Raw genomic sequence first — 17770 nt, 5'->3', positions numbered from 1 at the left:
CTACCTGTTGCTGAGTAAATACTTCTTTTGTGTACAAGATGTTTCATTTGTCGCCTAGAATATATCTTTAATCGAGAGTGATATACGGTACAATGCCAAGTATGTCCAGTTGTCGCGGCACAATGCAATAGAAACATGATACTGTTTACCAAGTTGCAGCTATTCTATCTCATTCCTTGATTATCTTTTGTTCACAGGAAAAAGAATCCTGGACATTTTATAAACATACCATTTGAAATCAGAAATATATTCTGTACAAAATAAGCTCTGCAAAATGTTGTTGTTCGTTAGCAATTAGTGACGTGTAATGTGGGAAAAAAGCAAGAAAAAACAAAAAAACGTTGGTACTATCTTAAAGTTTTACTCTTTATTATTTGCTGTACTCAATCACCAGCGACTATTCACGTCTGTGTTAATAATAATGAAAATTTCATTCTGTTAATTTAGATTTTACGTATCTGCAGACTCAGAAGATGGTTAGATGACAATATGTACAACCTCTTATTAAACTGTTAAAATATGTTCCTGTATAAAAAACCTAACACTCACTCACAAAATAATAACAAATGTCATACTGACTAGATAAAGGTACAAGTGATAAGTTGCCTTTATTGATGAGCATACTGCATAGACATAGGATACTGTGAAACCAGATATTTTCGTGGGCGCAAATTTTGTGAGTTCTTGAGTACCCACTCAAACAGCTTTATGTCAAACTTGTAATTACTCCTGAACCTACGAATTCGTGGCAGAAAACTACCCACGAAATCAACAAAATTAAAAACCCCATGAAAATGAGTGATTTCACAATACATTGTTGAAACTTCAATGTTTTACGTTTCATCTTGAGGTGATATACGTTGTAGCTCGTGGTCATTCGTGTACAACTAACTTATCATGCGTCACATCGGGTCCTTTAATAGCCTCATTAGCAATTGCAATAGTGCGTTAAAATGTCGTTAACATTTTCAACTAATTAATGACCTAATTCTCCTGTGGGTTATCTAGATGTTTCGAATGTCCATGTCCTCGTTATTATGTGACAAAACAATCTGTTATTATTTCATCTTAATTTGAATGTGCACCATTTTAAACACATCTTTTGGTATCTTATCCCATAGGGACAGAACACTTGCACATATCTCTTTCAGATCATGACTGGCCAAATTGCCTGAGATAATGTTCACCTATTTGGTTTGTATCCCCGACGGCTAAGATTTGCGCGTGAACAATTAGTGAACACAGCCAATCAGCTAATTTACGGCTTACAAATAGTAATTAGCAAAGAATCGGAACTTTAAGCCATTTTCTGGCAAAAATAAAAAAAACAAAAATCTGGCCAGAACATTTAAACGTGCAATTTCCTACAATAGCTTCGTTTATTTCGATATAGAATTTAGGGAAATTATCACACAGATCATTGGTAACGTATATATCACGGAAATACCCAACCAAAGGGAGAGGAACAATTACTTATTGTAATACACCGTACGTTATTTGATTTATATCATAGTAATTAGTTGTGAAACGAAGTTTTCTAAACAAAATACACCTCACTAGGGAAACATTGTGTGTAGGAATGGGACGGTTTACAGTTCTCGTTATACTCCTTCACAAGCATGTGTCTATGAACAGGAACAGTTGCAATAAGAGGCTGTGACATCCGGTTTCTGTGAACTGTGATTCCTGTTATTGGGGTATAAACAAGTCGATCACAATTACGATGACAACACTTTGTACGTTAGCAGCTGAACAAGGCGGTTCGGTGAATTTTTCCCATATCATCAGACAGAGGTTTCCACGGGCCCGACATTAGTGGATCTTGTCCATAACACTTTGATATTTGGTAGACCTCTCTGACCATCAATGCGTATATGTCCCTCGACTGTCTGGTTCGATCAGTTCGATATCTATATATAGCTGTTTATGATGTAACAGTATTAAAAAGCATATGATGTTTAACACTAGGGTGGCACATAGTCAAATGATCGTATACGTGTTATCAGATAACACATACAAAGCGTGTGAGGTGTTTATCTTTGTCTTCCCGTGCTGTTATACAAGCATCATGGGTTACACAAGGAAATATCGCCACTTATACTTTGCGATCATAACCTTGACAAGACTGGCACAATACATAGTTAATCCACTGGTGTATTCAAACGATTGATGATTGTTCCGACAAATTTACTGTGATGTTGTTCAGCGATATCTTTTAGTAGGATTACATGTATAAAACTGTGTCCGAACCTCTCACTGCACTCTGCGTATGGATAAAGACATCCTTGACTACACACACATATACATATATATATATTACAATCCGGTATAACCATGCCCTGTCCTTAAAAAATGGAGCCTTCCGATTACTACAAAGTATCTTTTTGTTATATAGCACATACGTTATTAACAAAATGTTGATAGTTTTGATTATAACACTTTATAAAAACTAAAACAGTTTACATGTATATTTATGTAAACAAATTAAACATTGTTGATAAACTCGGGAGGAGGGGGTCCAAACATGTAATTTAGCTTTCGGTACCCAAACTACTGTTTCTTTGTTTTTTGTGGTCCCTTATTTTAGCTAATATGACAAACTTCACAGGGTATTGATTTTGCAGGTCCAGTGGCTATTGCACATAAAGCTACGGTAAGATTGATATTTTGCTATTTGTTACGCTGACTGTCTTTTCCTTGGAAAGTACACATATTTTCAACTGTTGTAATGGAGTGAAACATTTCGTAACAGTGCTTAGTCATTCTAGTGGCTAACATATCTGCAGCACATCTGTTTTTGTGTTTAGAATTTTATCTTCTTCTGCATATTGTATAAACCGGAAGTAAAGCCATATATTTTAAACAGATGCTTTATGGTGTCTGTACCATGAAGCAGGCATTGGCTTTGCAACTGCCAAACCCAGACTCAAACCCTTGACATCCGAATAGTTTACGAAAGTGTTTAACCTAATAAATTACCTGTCCCCTGCCCCTCCTTCATGCTGAGTTTAAGTCGTAGGATTTTCCAGCAATGTGTAACGATGATGACTGCAAGATTACTTTTGAAAGCACGACAGGCTAAAGTTGCAGACCGAAATGCCAGTACTGCTTCCTGAAAACAGATAGTAACCTGATAACTGGAAAGGTGATAGGGTTCATTTTGTAGATAACCAGGTAATTGGTATTTGCCGAAAGTGTTTAAAACGATATATTTAAAATAACGGCAAAGACCAGTGGGTCTGTATAAATGAAACCTTAGCACAGAATCCATACTATATAATGAGAATGGTTTGATAACTACGGCCCTTGATGATTCTGCGATCCCTTCAATCTGTTAAAAATGACGCGTCCTGTGACCAGGAATCTTGCGAAAAATTGGGGTCTGAATCACCTAGGGACCTAGATGGTAGAGGTGATAATTTTTTCATAATCGATAAAAAAAATTAATAATAAAATATGCCATGGTGTTTTAATGGCATATAACATTTCACTGGAGAAAAAAAAAAGTTTTAATACGTTTCCATCGGAAATCAACGCCAAGAATCAATTATCCATTGACTAAATCATCAAAAATTATACTTATATAATACATGAAGAATGGATTTTATTTTCTGTTATAAAATGTACCATACTGTTATTCATCGATACAAATTAATATAATAATAATTACTGTCTGTGTCCTAATATCAGCTGATACAGTCTTTAAGTCAATACTCAGAATATCACGTGTTCCTAATATCCTTAGAATTACACGAGTGTGTCCTTATATCATCTTACACAGTCTTTAAGTCAATACTCAGAATATCACGTGTTCCTAATATCCTTAGAATTACACGGGTGTGTCCTTATATCATCTTACACAGTCATTAAGTCAATACTCAAAATATCACGTGTTCCTAATATCATCTGAAACTGTCCTTAAGTCCATACTCAGAATAACACGGGTGTGTCCTTATATCATTTAACACAGTCTTTAAGTCCATACTCCGAATAACACAGGTGTGTCCTTATATCATCTGTAACCGTCCTTAAGTCCATACTCAGAATAACACGGGTGTGTCCTTACATCATCTTACACAGTATTTAAGTCAATACTCAGAATATCACGGATGTGTCCTTATATCATTTTACACAGTCTTTAAGTCGATACTCAGGATAACACGGGTGTGTCCTTATATCATCTTACAGCCTTTAAGTCAATACTCCGAATAACACGGGTGTGTCCTTATATCATCTTACACAGTCTTTAAGTCGATACTCAGGATAACACGGGTGTGTCCATATATCATCTTACAGCCTTTAAGTCAATACTCCGAATAACACGGGTGTGTCCTTATATCATCTTACACAGTCTTTAAGTCGATACTCAGAATGTCACGTGTCGCCTAATATCATCTGAAACAGTCCTTACAATATGTAAGTCCATACTCAGAATAACACGGGTGTGTCCTTATATCATCTTACACAGTCATTAAGTCCATACCCAAAATAACACGGGTGTGTCCTTATATCATCTTTCACAGTCTTTAAGTCAATACTCAGAATATCACGTGTCGCCTAATATCATCTGAAACAGTCCACAAGTTCATACTCAGAATATAATGTCTGTGACCTAATATCAGACATGACGTACTCAACATGTCATTGCGGAGCGTTTTTGGTTTGTAATAGGTGGTTTGTACATCTTTTCACCTGTTTGCAGTTTCGAAACATCCGGTCTGTGTCTTCCAGACGCTTGACATGCGTTATCTGTTGACTTCAGCGTAATAATGTCTATGTCTCTAACTGCTGGTAAATTGCAGAAGAGCTCCGCACAACAATAAAACTGAAGAATCCGCTATTTACTGCCACCAAAGGAACTGTTCTACAAGGAGAGAAGTAACACAGACTAGAAGATATACGCGTCATCCGTACAAGTTTAAGCAGATTAAGAAAAAGCCACGGTTGAATAATAATAAAAAAATACTACACGGTGACATTTAAGCCGACTCTCTGTTGTGGCATTAAAAAGCTAACCAAAATAGGACCATTATATAAGATCGCTAAAATAAAACTTTATGGTGGCTGTGAAATGACATTTCTGTTAATCTCAATCAGGATCTATGAGCCGCCTTGCTATTTACCCGGTTTTAATGTGTGTATATAAGGAACTCGTAAAAACATGAGAGGTGTTGAAAATTAGATCTTTGAGGAGTTCTCGTAAATATGAATGTGAACGGGAGTTTTCTCGAATGTATACTGCATAAGCGTATATCAAAGTTAGTATAGATGAAAGTGTGTTTGACATTTGGATAGGTTGGGAAATCATTTGTTAGATAAGTCAACTACTACAGCTTTATAATAACTGAATATATGCCAGATATATGATTGCGCATATTTCAAGGTTCGAATGGAAATGTGAAAATCTTAAAAAATGTATTCAGTCAACATTAGATAATATCGTTGCGGTTATTCATGATATAAATAATGTTTATCTTCCCAAACAACTTAAATCATACTATTGTGTCATATCCTCCCGGATTATTCATAGCTTTCCGGGTATTTCATAGCTTCCCTAGTAACTCAGATCCTCCCTAGTAACTCATATCCTCCCTAGAAACTCATATGTCCCCGAGTAATTCATATCTCCCCGAGTAATTCATATCTTCCCCATTATTCTCTGCCGCTTACCATGTAATCTGTTAATCATGAGGCGCACCCTTTTTAACTGTACTTCACGTGTTGCAGTTGCTGCCTTAATATGAACGTAAGTAAACACTAGCACGTCGTAGTAATTAACCTGGACAAGTAAGAATCTGAATCTGAATGTATGTATATGTGTGCTCTACTTCTCACAAAGACGCAATCATCAAAACAGAAATGTTTACAATGTCAACTTGCGAAAGTGCATGTACTCGTATCTGTTAAGTACATTTTCCGCTCATTGCCATACACAGCCTATTTGTTTTACCTATATGACATAACAAAAACAACGTTCCTTGAATCATTAACTGTTGCGGTTCGATTTTGTTCTAAAATAAATAACGAGATATCCAGAAGTTGGTTCAGATAATGTTTCTCTGGAATGAAAAAGACGGCTATGGAGATCAGGCCTGAACAATGGTGTGTTAGATTTATTCTAACAAGTGTTTGGCTGATCGTCGACTCCACCATTGATTGTGTTCCACTATACAAATTGCGAAATGAATGAGCGATAACACTTTGATAATAAAACATACAGGGACACAAATTGGTTTATAAGAACTGCATCAACAGAGGATTGATGTTAAATTTTCAAAAATCACGTTCTTAATTTCCTTTGGGAGATAGCGCTGCTTTTTAGATATGAGGAATGAAACTGACTGGATTTGGGTTTATTTTCCTTTAATCGCAAACATTATTCATATCGATTTCTTTCACGTGCCGAATTTGAGTTTAGTGTGTGTAACCTTTGATCTTCGGAAGAAAGATGCTAGTCTACGAAAAGATGGAAAATCTGAAGCAGTTTGACTAACGATTGGAAAGATATATAGACGTTGATACGATTGCACATGCATTGACGTCTTCTGTCCTTGTGTGACTGCCATCCGGAATTTCCGTCCCGTCTCAATCGATGACACTTGTGGTTAGTTCCGACCAGACACTCGTTTGTCTTCTAACATCAAGTCTGCCAAGGGAGTCTGCAGTAAACGGCATAAACTCTCTTGACAGTGTATACTTACATATTTCCTCCCATAACCCGTTTGTATTTACATTATGCAACAAAGTATCAAACAGATCATGAGATATGCTGCCTACATATAGACTTCAAACCAATGGCTTTGGACAAATATACCTCTAGGGCGGTCTCCTCAAAGTGTCATTGCTGCTATTTTATAAATATGAATAGCATGAATTATATGTACAACGAGAAAATAATCCTGAATTCTGTATACCTGGCAATCTTTCTTGTTTAGATGTGCAACCTGGGTCTTGTGATGTTGCAATGATATCAGATATTTACAGACAAAAATTAAAATTATGAGAAAATAGAAATGATGCAAGTTTCAAATGTATTTTATATGATGTATATTTAACTCGCGAAAATTCGTCTCAGAAAATGCAGTAACAATAATAGCTCATTTTAAAGTTCAGATACAAAGATACTCACCTCAAGCTGCGGCAGCAATGTTCGGTTTTTCACAAGCGTTGGTGGTTGCCATATTCAATTTCGACTGAGACGCCATTCGTGTATCTACGTAATGAAAGATATGATTTAAAATATATTTTAGTATTCCTAGAACATCTTGTATCTGAATTGCGACATATGTATCTCCTGTGTTGCTGACTTGGTTGGTTCTGCGGATGAGTAGGAGGGGGTTTGAAAATCTCAAGCAGTATAAAAGTTGCCATCTTTCATTTATTTTAACATGCCATCCAACTAGAAACAAAACCCGAATCCAGCACGACTAAAATTCGGAATCAGGTACAAACTGATAATTTCAATTTGGCACCGATACACATATCCAAATAATTACTAATGTATTTGTCACGAACAGTTAACCAATACAGAACACCTGTGTGACAAAGAGGTTTTATAAACCCTTGAACTCTTATTCCGCATTGCACTCTTTACGTCTAGTGTCCACGCTTTGTGGATAAATGTTCGCTTCCCGGAGATAATTATATCCACGGGGTGGCGCTGCTCACTTTTAATGACGTCGCTGTAGGGTATATTTTATACCAAGTAAAGAACTATTACATCGACCTTTAAACTTTATTGTGAAATGTCCTCTCGAAAATAACTTATTCCATATCGTCGTTGACAAGGGATGCTTGCAAATAGCAGAAACGTCTGGTTGCACTGTAATGTGAGAGCGTTCAGACTGTTTAACTCGGTATTTGCACTTTCGTTCCAGATATAGTCACAAAGAACTCGTTCAGGTTGATACCATCATAGTACTGATATCTGTCCAAGGGTACAAACTAACTTTGTTTGTTCGACACTTGGTGACTCCAATCTTAAATCATCAATGTTAGCACCCATACGAGTACATTAATCTTTAAGCCAAGGGAACGGGCAGCTTTGACATCCACCGTGACTTCAAACGAAAGAGGAGGATACTGCCATTAATGTGCTCTGTTTTATCTATAACGAATGTGTGGTCAAAATAGAAACATATTCATTTTATTCCAATTCAATTTGTCCAATGAAATAAAATTAGATTGCTATGCGAGCATGTTTTTCCTGTCAAAAGTCGCCCTTTATTAACTTTTGTTCGCGTTTCTGGTTTCAATGTTTGTCATTATGATGATAAATGACTCCCTAATAAGGTATACAATACTTTAAAATAGCCCCGTATGGAGAATGGCCTCGCGTTATTAGGGCTTTGTTTTATATTGGGTATGCTGTAAAACAAGACAGAACTGAAATGTATTTATATAGTAATTTGACTTTTTGAATCGATAGAAGGAGCAAAATATTAACACAAGAGGACTAATACGTCAACGCAAGGGGAATAGGACCAGGCGTGCTGTAAGGCTGAGGAGTTCAGCTATAGCGTCGACATATACGACGCAGCGTCCTTATTACAGGGTTTAGCCGTATAAGAAAAGTAGTTATATCAACGCTTATCTTAATAAAGCAAGTAGCCAGCTCACGGTGTTTCTTTCAACAGGGATGTTATATTGCAAACATTTCCATTTGCTCTGCATCGGCACAATATAATGTTATTTATGTCAGTTGTGATTTGAGCGGACGAAAAACTACTTCAACAAACAAGCTATGATTTATGGACACATAACCATAAATTGATAATCACAATGTCATTACAATGATAACGTCATAATCTTAAAACATACCGATACTGGCACATTTGTGTTGCAGTATCACTAGATAACTGTACCAACTGAAAATGTTTGCACGATTCAATAAAAGCAAGTGTATAGTATTATTAACAGTACTACATGTACCGTTGCATGACCTCTGACCCCCAAAACACACACATACAAACATTAATAATCCTTTTTTATATTATCAACAAGAAATCACCTTGAAATTTAAGTCCGCGTATTCAGCGTCTAATATACGTCATGTGCTAACTCCAGCCACAGACATTTGTAACGAACCCCTGTGCTCCAGCCAATAGGCTATGTCTGACAGCGACGTCGTGGACGTGTCCTTAGAATATGGAATGACTGCTGTTTTGAATCAAGGCACATCATGTTTATGGCGGGCCACCGAAGCGTGTCTGCTATAAGATCCTTTAACAGGTCCTTTTCAACAGAACAAAATAATTCACTGTCCTCTCGAATTTACACTAGCGTCCATTGCAAGTGGCGAAGCAGGTGAAATCGTCCCGGCTCGCCGGCCAGTCCCCTCATCGATAGTAATACATGCCGAATGCTCAAACGATCAGCTAGTCCTGTTGACACGGACACAAGAATTCAGCCAACAGCATCTTTTAAATCGTCATCTGGTTTCTAAGGAAACTCCATATTGCCCGGATGTCCTTTCTTTCTCGTTGAAAGTCGAACCGCTTCGTTGCCTGATGAGCGTAGCCGCTGCACAACCGTTTTTTAACGGTCAGCTTTCTCCGCAAACACGGAATAAAATTTCTGACTTTTTGCAACTAAAATATCTTATATGGTATTTTTGTTTTACATTGAGATCTACTGTCAATTTTAAAGATAATCAAAGCTTGTTAAAGATGCTGGTAATGTAAGTTTAATTATTAAAAAATATGCAAAGTGGAACTATTTGTTTATTGCTCAACTGTGTATTTCGTCACCGTTGACAACGCATCATTTTTCCCGCGAAAAAGGCTGTTCAATTTATGTCGTTTTCATGACGGTGTTTTGCTTTTTAACGTGAAAAAAGACTATTTTTCTTAATTTCGAATAATAAAAGTGGATATAATAGAATGTAAATATAAGGTTTGAAATGCATCTTTTTAACATTTATGAGGGTATGCAACACAGTTCCGTTCAAACATATTCTCCAAGCTAAAGCGCATCATGGAATATGTTTGAACGGAACTGTGTTGCATACCCTCATATTAATTGGCGGTGGTTTTTTTTTATTAAATATTCATCCCAAATTTGAAAATAAAATATATCAATTATTGTCACACTTAATGAATGATATGAATGTATGTATTGAACTGTATTCCTTATAGAATGATATTTTTGTAATTCTACACAGGATTGCAGACAAAAATCCATAAAGCACATGCGTATTTTATGTAAGTTGTTTGCAATAAATTTACAATAACTCTATACAAAATATTGCAATTTAGCGCTTAGACAATGGAGCGATGTTATAATGAATCCTTTTGAAAGAAAAACTCTGGAAGCCCAAGCAGCATGTAATATTCGTCTCTCAATAGGTCTAAAGTTCATCATCTTGATATGGACAACTGAACAGCTCCAGAGCGTTGTTAACCTTGTATTAATTTAGCAACACCACTCTACCCGCGGTGGCCGAGTGGGAAAGGCGTCTCGTTCGACGGTCTACGATCACTAGCCCTCCACCACTGGGCCTTGGATTTGAGGCCCTCGTTGGGTAGTCGCCATATACTGGATATAGGTCGTTGGTTTTTCTCCAGGTTCTCCGGTTTTTCTCCACCACAAAAAATCTGACACGTCCTTCAATGACCATAGCTGCTTATTACACGTAAAAACCAAACAAACAAGCCAGACCATTTCCCCCACCCAGCTTACCTTGTCCTCGTAACGTTGTTTACTGTATTTCTGTCGGTGCCGGGTACTTCCGGTGACGTCTTCAGATGACATGCACTTGTTACAAGAGTCATATAATAGAATAATAATTAACTGGCCTACCAGCTACTGTAAAATGTTTTAAATTTCCCAATAAAAAAACAAATATTCTCGTCGATAGGAAATAAAGAATAACCTTATGCAAGGGAACTTTTAAATGAATTCTGTACGTGTATGGACATATATGTACGATTCTTTAGTGATATCTACTCCCTTTGTTTAGTCCAATATCAAAGAGAATTGACGACATAATGGATTGGCTAAATTACATCTTGTGAATAGCGTCACCCAATCAAAAGCTAAGTCTCGCTTTGTTAATAAACATTAATTGATATATTGGTGTACGCCAACAAACCATTCTACATAATATAGTTGCATCTGCGAACTGATTAAATCCTAATAATTTAAAACGGACCTGTTCTAGGTGTAAACCACAAACAGATAAAAAGATAAAAGGCGGAACAACATAGTGTGCAATGTTCTATCACCCTCTGCATAGAAAACGATTTTATAATGTTTTGTTTTTAGGCTTACACTAGTGTTCAACCGTTTGAAGGAAATCGTGTAAGAAAATATTTTTCCGTTCATGTTGCGATAATAAATTACATTAAAAGACAATACTATGTTTTCCTAATTAATCCCTTGATAACCGTTTTGTTCAATAAACTTAAATTGTTATCAAATCAAACGTGCTAATCTAATCAATGTTCTACAAACCCGTTACAAATTATAGTCTGAAACATCGTCTCATCGCCCTCCGAAATGGAAAACAGCTAATTATAAACATTGTAATAGACTGTGAATATCTCTCTACCGGGAATCTTAGTGTGTTATAACAATATCGAGGAAACACAACAAAACATGAGACTAGTGAACTCTCCTGTGTCTATTTGCATAAAATACAAACACACAGGGTGAGACAAATGGTTTTATTATCCCCATTACTGGTAGCTGAATGTATGCAACAAACTTGTGAAGTTAGAAATAGCGTTTCTTAGAGTCGAGATTACGTTGTGTACGTTTGATCATCAGCGTGCTACTTTGGTGGTGTTCTGGTGTTCTGGTGTTCTGGTGTTCATGGTGTTCATTGTGTTAATGGTGTTCTGGTGTTCATGGTGTTCTGGTGTTCATGGTGTTCTGGTGTTCTGGTGTTCATGGTGTTCTGGTGTTCATGGTGTTCCGGTGTTCTGGTGTTCATGGTGTTCTGGTGTTCATGGTTTTATGGTGTTCTGGCGTTCATGGTGTTCTGGTGTTTCTGGTGTTCTGGTGTTCTGGTGTTCATGGTGTTCTGGTGTTCTGGTGTTCATGGTGTTCTGGTGTTCATGGTGTTCATACTTAACAATGTGAAACTTTTTTTTGTAATTTCTACTTATTTTATTTTTTCACGAAAAACAAACTCAATTTATCGACCTTCGCTAGAATAATCCATAATCGCCAAGTGTCAATTTTGCCCTTTACATTTAATTACTATGCAGATTATGTTGTTTACTAATGTTCGCTGTGATGATAAATTCGCCCTCATTACAGAGGGCGAAAATTTTAATGCAGGGAATATTTCTGGTAAACAGCATATAGGATATGAACAGGTATGAATTATTTACTTGATGGGTATCATTTTACCGGAAGAACAATCATGAGAAGAAAAAGAAAATATTTGCTGCTGTTTGACAAATCGACATATATATTTTTATAAAATTAACTTATTATTTATCAAATTTAGATTAACAATGCATACCGCTTTTCAGTATGGTACGGCTGGATGACCTCATTGTGTCATCGTATTGTCCATAAAGTTGATAAAGTTTATGTAACCTTGAGTTTGACACGACGATTTAACATCCTGCCAGGAGATTGACTTCATACAATTACTGACTCTGTTTTATTGATGAGGTATAATAAACAGCAATTATTTCTCTGACTCGAAAGTAAAACAGGAATCGCAAAAACAGCAAACGAAAAGTAGGAAGAATGCTATAATAAAGTTTAGAAACTAAAAAAATATATATATAAACAATTATTTATTCTGGTTTTAATATCGACCTTTTATCTCTCTGGTTTCAATAATTTCTTCCGCGCCATGTTCCTTGTGATTGTGAATGTATCATGACAGAATGTTTTGCACTCTTAAAAAATACTTTGTGTGATATAAGCGGGTCATATGTATTTATCATTCACATCTGATAAAATAAAAACATTAACAAATACTGGTCAAGACATTGAGAAAATGACGTATGTTATGTATCCAAGGTAGTGTATTTTTCACGTACCTGGTCGATAACACGCAAGTAATCCAAACGCAATCATTTGTGAACCGACAATACATCAAAGTGCAATGCACACAAGTGCTCTTATACTCTTTAGTGTGTATCTGTGGTAATTGCTAACCAGTGTTCAAAATGCAAAAGTATTACTAAATAATTCAGAGTTTGTCGCAAATAAGCCTCTTTTATTGCTTGGATTTCGTGATGTTAGGCAGATACAAAGCTGTGTTTTCACCTTTCAAATACAAAATCTTTTCCGTGTTTCTGAAAATTCTAGCTGTCCTTTCTCTGAGAAATGGCTACATATTTGACGATAAAGGGGTAATCAGCCTAATACAATATGACAGAGATGTAATTTCCCTACGCAATTTGCATATTAGTTTGACAAGCGCCCTTCCGATCTAGATCAGCGCATCAGACACTATTGACAAACACACCAATGAACGGGATTTGGCAAACCTCAGACTCTGGCATTTCCAATAAATGTTCTAGTTCAATAAGCAGACTAACCTAGCAGTTAAGTTTTACGAAGTCATTGCTATCCCTCTAAACAGGCCATATATGGTATCCGATAAGGGTTTTTCATGATACAGGTGTTCATATAAATTATATACATGTATGTGTCGCCTACCGTCATTATAGCACAATTCAGAATTATAACGGAATATCATTTTGCTATCAGTACTGGTATATACGCTCCAACGGGTTTAAGAAAAACATATCTTGTACATATTATATACATGAGCTGTAAATGTAAATTTGGAATTTCATTTTATATCTTTTATGTCACGTGATCGATTTTAAATATACACGATGCATGTCATTAGCATATCACTATGTTATATTTTAAGATATACCTTTGAGATATAATCTTTTCCGTATGTATACATATTTTATCTATTTTCAAAAATGTAAAGATGGTTTTACGCTGATATATCAAAAATGCTTCATTATTTCATGCATATATAACAACGTTACAGTGTATGTTTCTTTTCGGTGTCAAAGACGTTCCAAAAAATCTATTAGTCAATTTGGCTAAGAATTCCGAAGATACGTATTACAATAATGTAGTTTCCGATTTAGTTCTGGACCCTGATAAGTAGCTCTGTTTAATCTAATCATTGACCTATCATGCATTTACTCGGCTAAATCGGTAAACGGAAACGATAAAATGTATGGTTCTGGTTGTAGGTGTTGCTGTGCACGTCGCGGCAAAATAAAAGCTGATAACGCTTGCATTTTAAAGTAGATTAATCATTTACATACAGTACACAACTTCACTATGTGTGGCAGTTTAGCGTACAGCTCACCAGACTGTACCAAACACATTGACATTCTCCCTACTATCAAACTAGCTAGCTGTGTGTTATACGTCCCTTTTCGTGTATGACAATAATTATGCGTGCCTATTATACTTGAACATATTGATATAGGCGGAAAATCACGTTAAGCCTTCAAGGAAACCAGTTAACTGAATTGAAAATCAAGAAATAGGCATTCGTATTGTTTGGTCACTGTTTAATCCTGTATGTTAGTTTAAATAATATTTTCATTTACAAATATGCAGTACATAATATAAAATTTTACATAATGTAATGTTAGGGATCTGGCAACAAGAGTAGGTTCTTACGTTAAGCCATCACTTCTGTATGTTGTTTTGACACTGTTTAATATTATTGAGTCACTAATTGATATATTATACGTTATTTTATGTATATAACGTATATTATTGTAGGGTCAATGTATGTTAAGTATCGTCGGTGCATAATAATGTATGCTATGTATAATCACTCTATCTTATTGTTTGGTTATGGTATGTTAATGTATGGTCACTCTCTCTTATTGTTTGGTTATGGTATGTTACGTATGGTCACTCTATCTTATTGTTTGGGTATGGTATGTTAATGTATGGTCACTCTATCTTATTGTATGGTTATGGTATGTTAATGTATGGTCACTCTATCTTATTGTATGGTTATGGTATGTTAATGTATGGTCGCTCTATCTTATTGTTTGGTTATGGTACGTTATGTATGGGCACTCTATCTTATTGTTTGGTTATGGGATGGTATGTATGGTCACTCTATCTTATTGTATGGTTATGGTATGTTAATGTATGGTCGCTCTATCTTATTGTTTGGTTATGGTGTGTTAATGGATGGTCACTCAATCTTATTGTTTGGTTATGGGATGTTATGTATGGTCACTCTATCTTATTGTTTCGTTATGGTACGTTATGTATGGTCACTCTATCTTATTATTTGGTTATGGTATGTAATGTATGGTCACTATCTTATTGTTTGGTTATGGGATGGTATGTATGGTCACTCTATCTTATTGTTTGGGTATGGTACGTTATGTATGGTCACTCTATCTTATTGTTTGGTTATGGTATGTAATGTATGGTCACTATCTTATTGTTTGGTTATGGTATGTTATGTATGGTCACTCTATCTTATTGTTTGGTTATGGTGTGTTAATGGTTGATCCCAGTATGTTATACTTTTATAGTTACACTATATCATAACTTTGATATCTGCCTATCATCTGTTGCGTGGCGTTCTTTGCAACGCCTGACCTCCGAAAGTGCAGCGATCTATGTCAGTTTTAGCCGACCTTGCGATTAACCAGTCGGTAGGGTGCTGGCAACCCATGGTCTAGAAAAATACATCGAGAGCTATCGAACAAAAGAGTTCCGAAAACAAATATGGTGCCGCCATTAGATGATGTTTTGACGCCAAGAACTGCTTGTTCGTCTGACAATAACAGCATATTGAGATTCAAGCATACTGGACATACATAATGTACATGCATCGAATGTTTGTTTTTGTTAGGTTTTCGAACATTCAAATAAAAATCATTAAGAAACCTGTTCAAGCATTTTCCCTGCATCTTTGCTACAACACCCGGCGCCTTCTGAAGGATAATGTGTGATTGGTGACTATTTAACGAATATTTATAAAGATGGAGGTTATCTAAATGTGACCCAGGTCGCGGCACTTTCAGGTGTTTGAACAAAGTACGTACTTATATAAATGACTCGATTTCCATCCGATTGACAGAGCTGTGTTTATTCATTTTATACATTTTACTATAACTTCAAAAACAGAATTTGTATCAGTTACGTCATTTTCTTCCCATGTTATTTAGTATTATATCCTGGAATCTTAAAACTTAAAGCTCAGTACAATATATAATAATGAATTACATAAAATGTTCCCATTTAAGCTTCATCATATACGTGGTATGGACTTTTTGTATGGAAGTTTTAAAGCTCGACCAATCTTCTATTGATATCACCAACGACTACTCTAGGATACGGGTTACAATATGCCTCCTAACATAGCCACGGTAGAGAGATCGACGGCCCGTGTGAACATTAGGGTGGAGACAACGGCTAATACATACGGCTACGCGCTTCACCATCTGTGTTAGATCGGAATATCAGTCTAACTATAGTTGAGTCCGAGCAATTCACAATCAATATGGCCTTACCAGGCAGGTGACTAGATACATCCGTACTAGGTTGTTATCATTGCCGTGTTAATGAACGAGACGAAGTGTTTTTATACCACAAGTTAAAGTCATTAAGAAACAATAACAGACATCATTCTACGAGAGTTTTTACGTTAATAAATCTACGCATATTTGCTATATCATCACGTGAATGAAGGTGGCAACATTTTACTAACCGTGTGTGTCGTGGTGGGATTCGTCCGTTTGAGCCGTCCTTCCCTCTGCTCCGTAGCTTTGTCTCTGTAGAAGAGCCCAAACCGTTGATCAACGTCCCTATACCTAGTGTTGCTGAACGAAGCTTATCGCTGTGTTTTGCCACACAATAATTGCGGAGATGTGTGAGCGGAGAGGTAGATAGCGTCTATTACACACTGAGCTAGTGAGAGTTGGGCTTCCTGACTTCTCCATAAAACTAACAGGGAGAAAAACATATCATACAGTGTTTACCGACTGGGAAAGAGGATGGCACCGTATCAATTCTGAGGGTGGATATGTTTTTAAGTTTATAATTTGTGTCTATCATCGCAAGGTAATTTGTTGTGATAGCATCTATCCTGATGCCGAGAGATCAGGAAATACATTTATGAGATGGTGGCCACTGAGATCATTGAAAACACACTCATTGAAAGCCAGGAATTAATTTTGCGGCAATAATTGATAGATTGATTTTCCAAACGCAATCAGGCCACTTATTGCCAACATATCTCTATTTACTTCACCAGCAGTGGTGGGAAAAGGAGGGGGACCCTTTTCTACCAAGCTTCCTACCTCAAGGGATAAAACGGGACTGTGATAGTGTTCGGCTCGTCGTGCTAGGCGCAGGTAGTTTGATTTACTACATAGTATAGGTCGGGAGAAATTCAAGCCAACCCTACAAGGAGTATATGATCTTTCACATCCAGCTTTAATTGTGTTAAAGAAAACTATTCTCGGAAACATACATCTGTGACTATGGGTTATATATGTTGCTGATACTCTGTGGAAGAATACGAAATGAAATAAATCTAATATGTGGAATGTATGTGATACCCTCTGAAAGGGAGAGTATATTATAACACTTCCAAGGAATGTCTGTGACAAAAAGACGTCACCTCCAATAGTGTCTAGCCGGTCACGGCTAATACGAAATGTCATTTTCACAGCGTCAGCTATCAGTGGCTTATCATAGCTTGGATTAAGCTAGCTAGCTAAAATCTGCACATAAGTTTTTTTGTGTCATGAAGTAATTATCCTGATTTTTTTCAAATTTTGGAATT

The 17770-nt window shown here is 36.3% G+C and overlaps 1 protein-coding gene and 1 long non-coding RNA gene across 5 annotated transcripts in view; one reads left to right on the top strand and one right to left on the bottom strand.

The window, feature by feature from the left end:
- LOC110465899 (neuroligin-4, X-linked-like) overlaps nucleotides 1-17770 on the top strand; it is a 411997-nt gene that overhangs the window by 160331 nt on the left and 233896 nt on the right. The window lies entirely within an intron of this gene.
- Nucleotides 346-17601, bottom strand: LOC110465900. 3 transcript variants are annotated; one of them, XR_002464677.1, is made up of 4 exons: nucleotides 16691-17601; nucleotides 7130-7213; nucleotides 2980-6659; nucleotides 346-2263 (listed from the first exon to the last, which is right to left on the bottom strand). It is a non-coding gene; the product is annotated as an uncharacterized LOC110465900 (long non-coding RNA). The 3 variants fall into 3 exon arrangements; XR_002464676.1 differs by having other exon boundaries at nucleotides 346-3112; nucleotides 4693-6659; XR_002464675.1 differs by having other exon boundaries at nucleotides 346-6659; nucleotides 16691-16931.

The sequence above is a fragment of the Mizuhopecten yessoensis genome, unplaced genomic scaffold (assembly GCF_002113885.1).
Source record: "Mizuhopecten yessoensis strain PY_sf001 unplaced genomic scaffold, ASM211388v2 scaffold11105, whole genome shotgun sequence".
Classification (NCBI taxonomy): domain Eukaryota; kingdom Metazoa; phylum Mollusca; class Bivalvia; order Pectinida; family Pectinidae; genus Mizuhopecten; species Mizuhopecten yessoensis.
Note: the sequence above shows the minus strand (reverse complement) of the source record. Positions and strands in the feature narration are given on the sequence as shown.